This window comes from Panthera onca, chromosome B4 (genome assembly GCF_046562875.1).
Source record: "Panthera onca isolate mPanOnc1 chromosome B4, mPanOnc1 haplotype 2, whole genome shotgun sequence".
Classification (NCBI taxonomy): Eukaryota; Metazoa; Chordata; class Mammalia; order Carnivora; family Felidae; genus Panthera; species Panthera onca.
This window is the reverse complement of record NC_138345.1, coordinates 33237693-33247828: the sequence shown is the minus strand read 5'-3', so window position 1 is coordinate 33247828 and position 10136 is coordinate 33237693. Positions and strand designations below refer to the sequence as shown.

Below are 10136 nucleotides of genomic sequence, written 5' to 3'. Positions count from 1 at the left end.
CATATTAATAGAGTGGAAGTTAAAAATCATATGATCATCTCAATAGATACAGAAAAACATGTATGACAAAATTCAACATATTTTTCATGGTGAACTCTCCCAACAAATTGAGTACAGAAGAAACATACCTCAACATAGTAAAGGCCATATAGGACAAGCCCACACCTAAATCATGCTCAATGGTGAAAGGTTGAAAGCTTTTCCTATAAGAACAGAAATAGCACAATACTGTCCACCCTCACCATTCTTATTCACTATAGCACTGGAAGTCCAAGCTGCAACAGTTAGGCAAGAAAAAAAAATACAAGGTATTCAAATCAGAAAGGATAAGTAAAATTGTCTCTGTTTGCAGATAATATGATCTTATATATAGAAAATCCTAAAGACTCCACCAAAAAAATATTTAGAGCTAATAAACAAATTTAGTAACATTTGAAGATACAAAAATCACACAAAAATTAGTTTTGTCTCTATACATTAACAACAAACTATCAGAAAGACAAGGAAAGCAATCCCATTTACAACAGCGTTAAAAGAAATAAAATACTTAGAAATAAATTCAGTCAAGGAGATTAAAGATCTGTACAATGAGAATTAGAAGACATTGGTAAAAGAAATTAAAGAAGACACAAATAAATGGAAAGATACTACATGTTCATGGATTGTAAAATTAATATTGTTAAAATGTTTGAACTGCCCAAAACTATAGATTCATTGTAATTCCTAACAAAATTCCAATGGCATTTTTCACAGAAACAGAAAAAAAAAATTCTAAAATTTGTAGGGGACCACAAAAGTCCCTAAATAGCCAAAGCAATCTTGAGAAAAAATAACAAAGCTTGAGGTGTTACACTTTCTGATGTCAAATTTTATTACAAAGCTTTAGTAATCAAAACAGTATGGTGCTGGCATAAAAACAGACACACAGACAAATCAAACAGAAGTGAAAGCCCAAAAATAAACACAGGAATACAAGCTCAACTAATATTTGAAAGGGAGCCAAGAATACTCAACAGGAAAGAATAGTCTCTTCAATAAATGGTTTGGGAAAACTGTATATTCACATGCCAAACAATGAAATTAGGCCCGTCTTCTATACCACTCACAAAAATTAACTTGAAATGGATTAAATATTTAAATGTAAGACCCAAAACTTTAAAACTACTAGAAGAAAACATAGGAAAAATGTCATTGACATTAGTCATGGCAATGAGTTTTTGGATAGGACACCAAAAGCACAAGAGCAAAATATAAACAAACAAACATAGGAGAAGATATCAAATTAAAAAGCTTCTGCACCGCAGAACAGGTGATCAAAAAAATGAAATGGCAACCTACAGAATGTGGGAAAATATTTGCAAATTATCCCATAAGGGATTATAACCAAAACATACAAGGAACTCACAACTCAAAAGCAATAAACAAATAATCCAGTTTAAAATAAGTAAAAAACCTTAACAGACAGTTTTGCCATACAAATGGCCAACAGGCACATGAAAAGGTATTCAACATCACTAATTATCAGGGAAATGCAGATAAAATCACAATGAGATGTTACCTCCAATTAGGATGTCTGTTGTCAAGGCAAGCTATAACAAATGTTGGTGAGGATATGCTAAAAGGGGAACCCTCATATACCATTGGTGGAAATGTACATTGTTGCAGCCACTATGGAAAACAGTCTGAACATTCCTCAAAAAAATAAAAATAGAACTACTTCATGGTACAGCAATCCTATTTGGGTATATATTCAAAAGAAAAAAATCTGGATCTTGAACAGTTATCTGCTCTGCAATGTTTATACCACCATTGTTCACAATAGCCAAGATATTAAAGCAACTTAGAAGTCTGTCAACTAATAAATGAATAAAGAAGATGTGGTAGATATATACAGTGGATTATTATTCAGTCATTAAGAGAGTATTCTTAAATGCTATTACCAGAAAAAAGGATGATTATGGGAGGCACTGGTGGTTTTAACTAACACCATTGTGGTCGTCAAATCATGATACATACATCTATAAAATCATTATGTTATATATCTTAAACTTACACGTCAATAATATCTCAAGAAAACTGGAAAAAAAAGGCTTGCTTTTTTTTTAAACTGTAAATACTATGTGCTTCAGTCTTGATTTTTCTTTTATATACAATGCTTAGCATACAAAAGTATTTTCAAAAAGTAAAAAAAAAAACTTATAAAGCAAGGAAATATGCCTATATTTAAGAAGAAAAGTAGTCAATAGAAGCAGGCTCACTTATGACCTATATGTTTGGATTATGACAGGAACTTTAAAATAACTATGATAAGTATGTTAAAAAATAAAGCAGAAAAGGTTAACTTATTAACAGATGAGCAATTTAGCAGATGAAAGAGACAATTCTGGAAAGAGATATAAAGTATAAACATTTACAAATGAAAAAACATATCTAAATAGAAGACAAACTGTGTATATACTAAAAGAAATACATTAGGTATGCTTTACTTAAGTATTGACATTTCTGGAGATTCATTTTTGTGTGGAAATTTCTTAGCTTCTATTCTTATTTTGAGGTGAGAATTAATGATCTAGAAATACGAAATGATAGACAAAGTTAAACATCAACATTTAGGCCAAAGTCAAATATCAAAGACCCACACTTTCCATTAAAATGCAGCAGTATTCATGATTTGATAGAAAGGACTGCTTTTGGGATTGTTGTTATTCATCTCTCTGTGTTTTCTTAGTCTCTATGAACTTCACGTAGGAAAATTGCTATATGTCATGAATAGGATAAATACAGAAGATCAACTTGAAATTAAAAAGAAAAATGCCTACAGAATATTCAAAAAAATATCTGAAGGTTTTTACTGTACCAGAATAAGGAGTTACTGTTTTCCTTGATCTAGAACTGAAAGACATAATAATGTGAAAACTTAGCTCTGTTTCTTGGAATTTGAAGGTGAATACCTGATTTAATCTCTATACACTTCAATTCCCCTTTGAAAAATAACTAAGGCCATTAGGTTATAATAAAGCAGGACCATTCTAGCTCTAAATTCTTTGACCACAGAGATTTAAATAAAGAACAATGGAGATCCTGACAACAGATGTTGAAACACTATAGAGTGAGAATCACGTTTCAAAACTTCTCAGATATCCACCAGAAAAATCAGTGTAGATTATTGAAAGTATCATGACATTAAAATTATTACTAAATGGAAATATTTTTACATCATAAACTGTCTATTGATTTGGTTTGCTTCCGTTTAGAGGAAATGAAGTAAGAAGGAAATAAAAAGTTCAGTTATAAGCAGAAGAGCTGAAGTGTTTACACTCATAATAAATTCTGAATTCATTACTAACTGTGTATGTTCCTGGGAAATCTACCTAAATTAAGTGAACCTCAGGTTATCCAAGTATAATATAGGGATAATAATAGTCATCTATGATATTGTTGATAAGATTAATGATAATGTTCTTAGTGAAATGCTTATCAGGGTAGATGTTTGTGAATAAATATTATTATATCCATAAAATTAAATTCATTTAAAGTAGGCTACTGTGGGAAACACATTATAATAGCAGAACAGATAGGTTGCTAATATGTTCTTAATATACACCCAGATAATTCACTTCACTAGGGAAGAGGGTTTAGAGGATTAAATTATTGGATATAATTCAGTTAGTTCAATCAATAGTAGAAGAAAATAAACAGACCCAAGTAAATAAAGATTTGACCTTTTATTCACATTTCAGGAAATCCAAAGTTTTTGTTTTTAATACTTAATGTAGGTTAGTTGCCAACAAATTCAACTATGTTTTTCTTACCAACTATTTTATATCAACTTGAGATATATATTTGGAATTATATTTGTAGTAAAAACTTAAAATCTTAAATTATCATTGTTTTAAAAGTACAATTCATACACTGAATTTGAAACTTTGTCTTCCACAATCATTTTTTTAACTCTCATATACTTTTCAGTCTACAGAAAATAATTTCCTGTATTCTTATCATTTTTCTTTCTTTTCCTCCTCCTCACACATCCATGATGCCTCATTTTCTGCTTTGCCATACAGTTCCCTAACATGTGTTTGCTTCTCTCTCCCCCATAGTAAGAATCTCAAGAAATAATAACTACTGATGAATGGATAAAGAAGATGTGGTTTATATATACAATGGAATACTACTTGGCAATAAGAAAGAATGAAATCATGTTATTTGCAGCAGCGTGGATGGAACTGGAAAGTACTATGCTGAGTGAAATAAGTCAGTCAGAGAAGGACAGACATCATATGTTTTCACTCATATGTGGATCTTGAGAACCTTAACAGAAGACCATGGGGGAAGAAAGGGGGGGAAATAGATACAAACAGAAAGGGAGGAAGACAAACCACAAGAGACTCTTAAATACATAGAATAAACTGAAGGTGAATGGGGGTGGGGGAGAGGGAAAATGCGTGATGGGCATTGAGGAGGGCACTTGTTAGGAGGAGCACTGGGTATTGTATGTAAGCCAATTTGACAATAAATTATGTTAAAAAATAAAACCAAGAAAAGAACTAATAACTAAATGAATGACTTTTATTCACTTAATTTAAGATATATGAATGGGAGTATTCTCAAATAGCTAAACCATGTAGGTTAACAAATGACTCATTAAACTAGATGTGATGATTTTTGGCATATTCCTCCCACTGAATAAATAAAATAATAAAAACTGATAGCCTAGGCCTAGAAAACACACAGTAGCAAGTAAAATCTATAATACCATAAACTATTCCTAACATAACTATGCCTCTGTGGTCATATTGGTTACATCCTATTGATCTTACTAAATGAATATTCAAGCTGTGTGGAAACAACATACGAACACCAAACAGAATTATCAAAAAGAGGGGGAAATGGTTCTAAGCATTATTGTCCAATCAGCATAGTGATTTAATATTCTGGGTTTAAAGTTATGCGGGAAAAAATGTTTACAAAAGAGTTTTTTTCCAACTCTTGAGCTTAACCCATTGCTGCATTGGTGAAATAAATCCTTCTTCTAACATGCTTCCTTATTCCAAAATACCAAAAAAAAAAAAAAAAAAAAAAAAGTAGTTTGTGCTTTCATCATTAATCTTTAAAGAAAGAGAAATAACCCATAGTTTTACTCCCCCACACACTCTATAGATATGGTTAAAATTATAAAACATTTTCTTTGAATTTCTAATTTGCAATTTATTTCTAAATATTTATTAATCCACCATAAAATTAAAACACATATAATTTCATATTGCTTAAGAAATAAGAAAGCATTTTGGATTCCTTTAGCGCTAAACTGTCTTCAACATACCCAATATTAATTGTGTTGTACATGTGGGAAAATATTACTTAGTTCAGGATTGTTTAGGGAAAAAAGAAAAAACATGTAATTGTATGTGCTACGTTTCATTTCTTTCATAGCTTAAGTCATGCCAAATATAAAATCAGTGTTTTTGCTTGTTTATTTTTCTACAAAGATAAGGGAACTTGCATCAGAAGTGTGGCATGGCTTCAGAACATTTTGTTGTTGTTATTCTTCCCTGGTAGTACTTTGTCCCAATAAATTAATAGTCATTGTGGAATGAGGATCAGTCATACCCAATACCATACCTTTCAAAAAATACAGGTGTTCATTAAAGAAATTCAAGTTAGAAGGAGAATATATTAAATAAAAGTAAGAGAGGCAAGCCAAAAAAAACCAAAACAAAACAAAACACATTTTAATAATATTTTCAAAGTCCTAGAAAAGGGAGATGTCGAAGACAGGCTGAGGGTAATGCCAGGGACAGAGTTAACTCCACTTCACTTTCTGTTTAGTATTCTGAGAAAAGATTACCTGAAAACTGTTTTCATACCCCACACACCCCCAGAGATCAATAGTAAAACCAGCAGTGAAAAGTGTAAAATGTGTAAACAGAAGGAGAATGCAATTTTGACTCTGACAAGCCACTGCTAGATCCCTTGTGGCACACAAGGGTCTTTGAAGTTTGGCCATGCATGCACGGATGCATATTAAAAACACAGACTGAGTAGTATGCCAGAGTCCCCATGATAGTGCTGTGGTGGCTCCACAATGGAAGGGTAGTGAAATAACGCTTGGGTGGAGGGACATATGGAAGTCACAGGAAAAATCTCTAGAAGCCCTGTCTAATCAGTATAGTCAAGATGGAAAGGGCTGGTAGAATCTGGAGGCCACTTGATCCTGATAGACTTGAGAAAGAAATCACAGATTTTATTACTAGGCAACGGCAGAGTAATCTGGAGTAATAGCTCACCAACCCCACATCAATAAACTTAGGAAGAATAGACAAGTTGGCACTCTTTCTCCAAATGAAGGCCACAATATCTTTACACAGTGATAGCATATTGAGGAGGAAGAAAAGGAGTAGATGGAAATCTGAAAAATAAATTTGGTTAAATTTTTAAATGAAATTAAACTTACAATTTCAACTAAAAATTATTAGTTTTATTTTCCTGTCTGCTATCTTGAATAATGAAGATTCACAAAGAATATCAGGCCAGTTACAACAAGAAAAGAAAAAGTGCAAAAGGAATAAAGGAAAGAAGGAAGAAAGGATGGAAGGAAGGAAGGAAGGAAGGCAGAAAGAATAAATGTATGGCAGGAGAAACTTGAGAATGATACTAATTATGATCTTAAGATAAAAAACATTCTCATGATGCTAATACAACTTCTAGTACTCTTCTTTAATAAAATCTCAGTGTAATCGCTTCTCGGCCTTTTGGCTAAGATCAAGTGTAGTATCTGTTCTTATCAGTTTAATAAAATCTCAGTGTCTACAAGGCAAGCTCATCTTATTGCTGGTTATGTAAATTGATTATTTCAAAGAAGTTTTACAATATAGATCCGCCAACAACACAAGAACATATACACTAGTATTTAACATGGATTCCATTAAATTTATTGATTTTTATTTACTAGATTGAATAAAGGATAATGAGAACAACTAATTTTTCAAAAAAATTACACACATTTAAATAAGACAATTATTTTTATCATGTTCATACTTAAGTAAGACAAATTAAGTTTCATAAGTTTGAAAGAAAAGATAAAATAAATTATGGAGGGCTTCTGAGGGATTGTAGAGTAGGAAGATCCTAAACTCACCTCATCCCACAGGTGCAACTAGATAACACTTGCACTAAAGCAAACAACCCAGAAAAGGACCCAAAGACTGGCTGAACAAACTCCACAAATAAATACAGAGAAGAGGTCACATTAAAGAGTGTAGGAAAGGCAAGGACTTAGAAAAAACCTAAGCCCTGTGGCTCTGACCACTGGAGGGAGGAAGTAGTAGGTGCAGAGAAGGCCCAGAAACAATAGTATACCAGGGATCCTACAAAGGGAAGAGAAATGCCCATAGCATTTGGCTTTGAAAATCAGAGGGGCTGAATTTCCTAAGTGCTTACAACTAGTAGGACTTAAAGCTTAAAATTTTAAAAATCAGTGTGCTTGGCTCTGAAAGAGCCCAGAAGGCAATAGGAATCTGAGCCCTTGCCCTTAAAGAGACAGTACAGTAAACAGCCTGTAGAGATACAGCTTGGAAACAGCAATTTGAAAAGCACCTAGAGCTTATGGGAGGGAGAGTTAGTTACTAATCTCATAATTTCCTAAGGGATGTCTTCAGGAACAATGGAGATGGCAGTAGCCATTTCCTTCCCCTGTCCCTCATCATAAAAACACAGGCACTTACAGAAACCAGTGCACCACTTGCAATCACTACCTAAATTGCTTACATAGCACCCAGACCCATCAGCCAGACCTGCCTCAATCCTGGTGCCACAGATACCTTCCCCTAGAAGACTGGGAAAACCTTGCCAACACTGCATCTCCTGACTTCTCATGGAGGATGCATGCATCTTGTTAAAACTGCATGCCCTGCCCTTGCTTGCCTTGCAGAGTGGTCACAGCTGACCCCAGTCTCAATGATGGCTGCACATCCTTGTGGAATAGGACCATTATCACCAAGTTAAAAGTGCATGATCCATCCACTACTTTCAAGAGCAAGAGATGTAGCTGACTTTCCTAATATACAGAAACAGAAACAGAGAGTTACACAAATTGAGACAGAAGAATATGTTACAAATCAAAGAACAGGACAAAACCACAGCAAGGAACCAAAATAAAATGGAATTAGGTAGCATGGGGTGCCTGGGTGTCTCAGTCAGTTAAGCATCTGATTTCGGCTCAGGTCATGATCTCAGAGTTCGAGGGTTTGAGCCCCGTGTCAGGCTCTGTGCTGTCAGGCTCAGAGCCTAGAGCCTCCTTTGGATTCTGTGTCTCCCTCTCTCTGCCCCTCCCCCACTTGCACTCGTTCTCTCTCTCTCTTTCTGTCTGTCTCTCTCTCAAAAGTAAATAAACACTAATTTTTTTTAAAAGTAACATGCCTGATAGAGAATTTAAAATAATGATTATAAAGATACTGATTGGACTTGAGAAGGGAGTGGAGGATATCATTGATATCTTTGACACAGAGATAAAGAACGAATCAGAGATGAAGAACACAATATGTAAAATTAAGAATACCCTTGATGGAATAAATAGTAGGCTGGGAGAAGCAGAGAACCGAATTGGTTACTTATAAGATAGAGTAATAGAAAGTAATCAAGATGAACAAATAAGAGAAAAACGAACTATGCAAAATGAGAATAGACTTGGGGAAGTCAGTTACTCCATCAAGCATAATAACATTCACATTATAGGGATCCAGAAGAAAAAGAGAGAGAAAAGGGAACAGAAGATTTATTGAAGAAATAATAGCTGAAAATTTACCTAAACTGGGGGAGGAAACAGATACCCAAATCCAGGAGGCACAGAGACCCCGCCCCCAACACAATGAACCGGAGGAGATCCACACTACATACATAGTAACAAAATGGGAAAAGTCATAAAGAAAAAAATTTAAATGAGCATAAAAAAGAAGGCAGTTACATACATAGAATTCCGCATAAGGCTTTCAGAGGATTTTCCAGCAGAAACTTTGCAAGCCAGAAGCGAGTGACATGATATGTTCAAAGTGCTGAAAGGGAAAAATCTACACCCAAGAATATTCTACCCAGTGAGACTATCTTTCAGAATAGAAGGAGAGATAAAGATTTTCTCAGCCAAACAAAAACTAAAGGCGTTTATGACAACTAACCAAGTTGTACAAGAAATATTAAAGGGGACACTGAGAAGAAAGGAAAGACCAAAAGTAAGAGTATGAAAAGAGGGAAGCTGGGGCACCTGGGTGGCCCAGTTGGTTAAGCGTCCAACTTCGGCTCAGGTCATGATCTCACAATTTGTGGGTTCGAGTCCCAGGTCGGGTTCTGTGCTGACAGCTCAGAGCCTGGAGTCTGCTTCAGATTCTGTGTCTCCCTCTCTCTCTGACCCTCCCCTGCTTGTGCTTTCTCTCTCAAAAATAAATAAACATTAAAAAATAAAAAATAAATAAAAGAGGGAAACAAAAAAGCAGTAGAAATAAATACTTCTGCAAAAATCAGAAAAGAGATTCACAAAATAAAAGAATGCAAAATATGACACCATATACTAAAAACGTGGGGAAGAGGACTAAGAACATGTTACAACTTAAGCAACCATCAACTTATATAGACTGATATGTGTAGAAGATATTATATGCAGACTTAATGGTAAGGACAAATCAAAACCAGTAATATATACGCAAGGACTAAAGAGAGAAAGACAAAAAAGAATCAGAGAAAAACTACAAAAACAACCACAAAACAAGTAACAAAGTGGCAAAAAACACATATTTTTCCATAATGACTTTGAATGTAAATGGACTAAATGCTCTAATCAAAAGACATAGGGTGACAGTGTGAATCAAACAAACAAACAAAACAAACAAGACCCACCAAATACTGCCTACACAAAACTCATTTCAGACCTGAAACATCTGCAGATTGAAAGTGAGGGGATGGGAGAAACATTTATCATGCAAATGGATATCAGAAAATAGCCAGAAGAACAATACTTATATTGGACAAAATAGACACTATGTTTTTAAGTTTTTATTTTAATTCCAGTTAGTTAACATACAGTGTTATATTAGTTTCAGGTGTACAATATAGTATTCAACAATTCCATACATCACGGAGTGCTCATC

At 34.0% G+C, this 10136-nt stretch overlaps 1 pseudogene; it reads left to right on the top strand.

The window, feature by feature from the left end:
- Window positions 1-6736: 6736 nt before the first annotated feature.
- On the top strand, window positions 6737-6900 carry LOC132660519 (U2 spliceosomal RNA; annotated as a pseudogene).
- Window positions 6901-10136: the final 3236 nt, after the last annotated feature.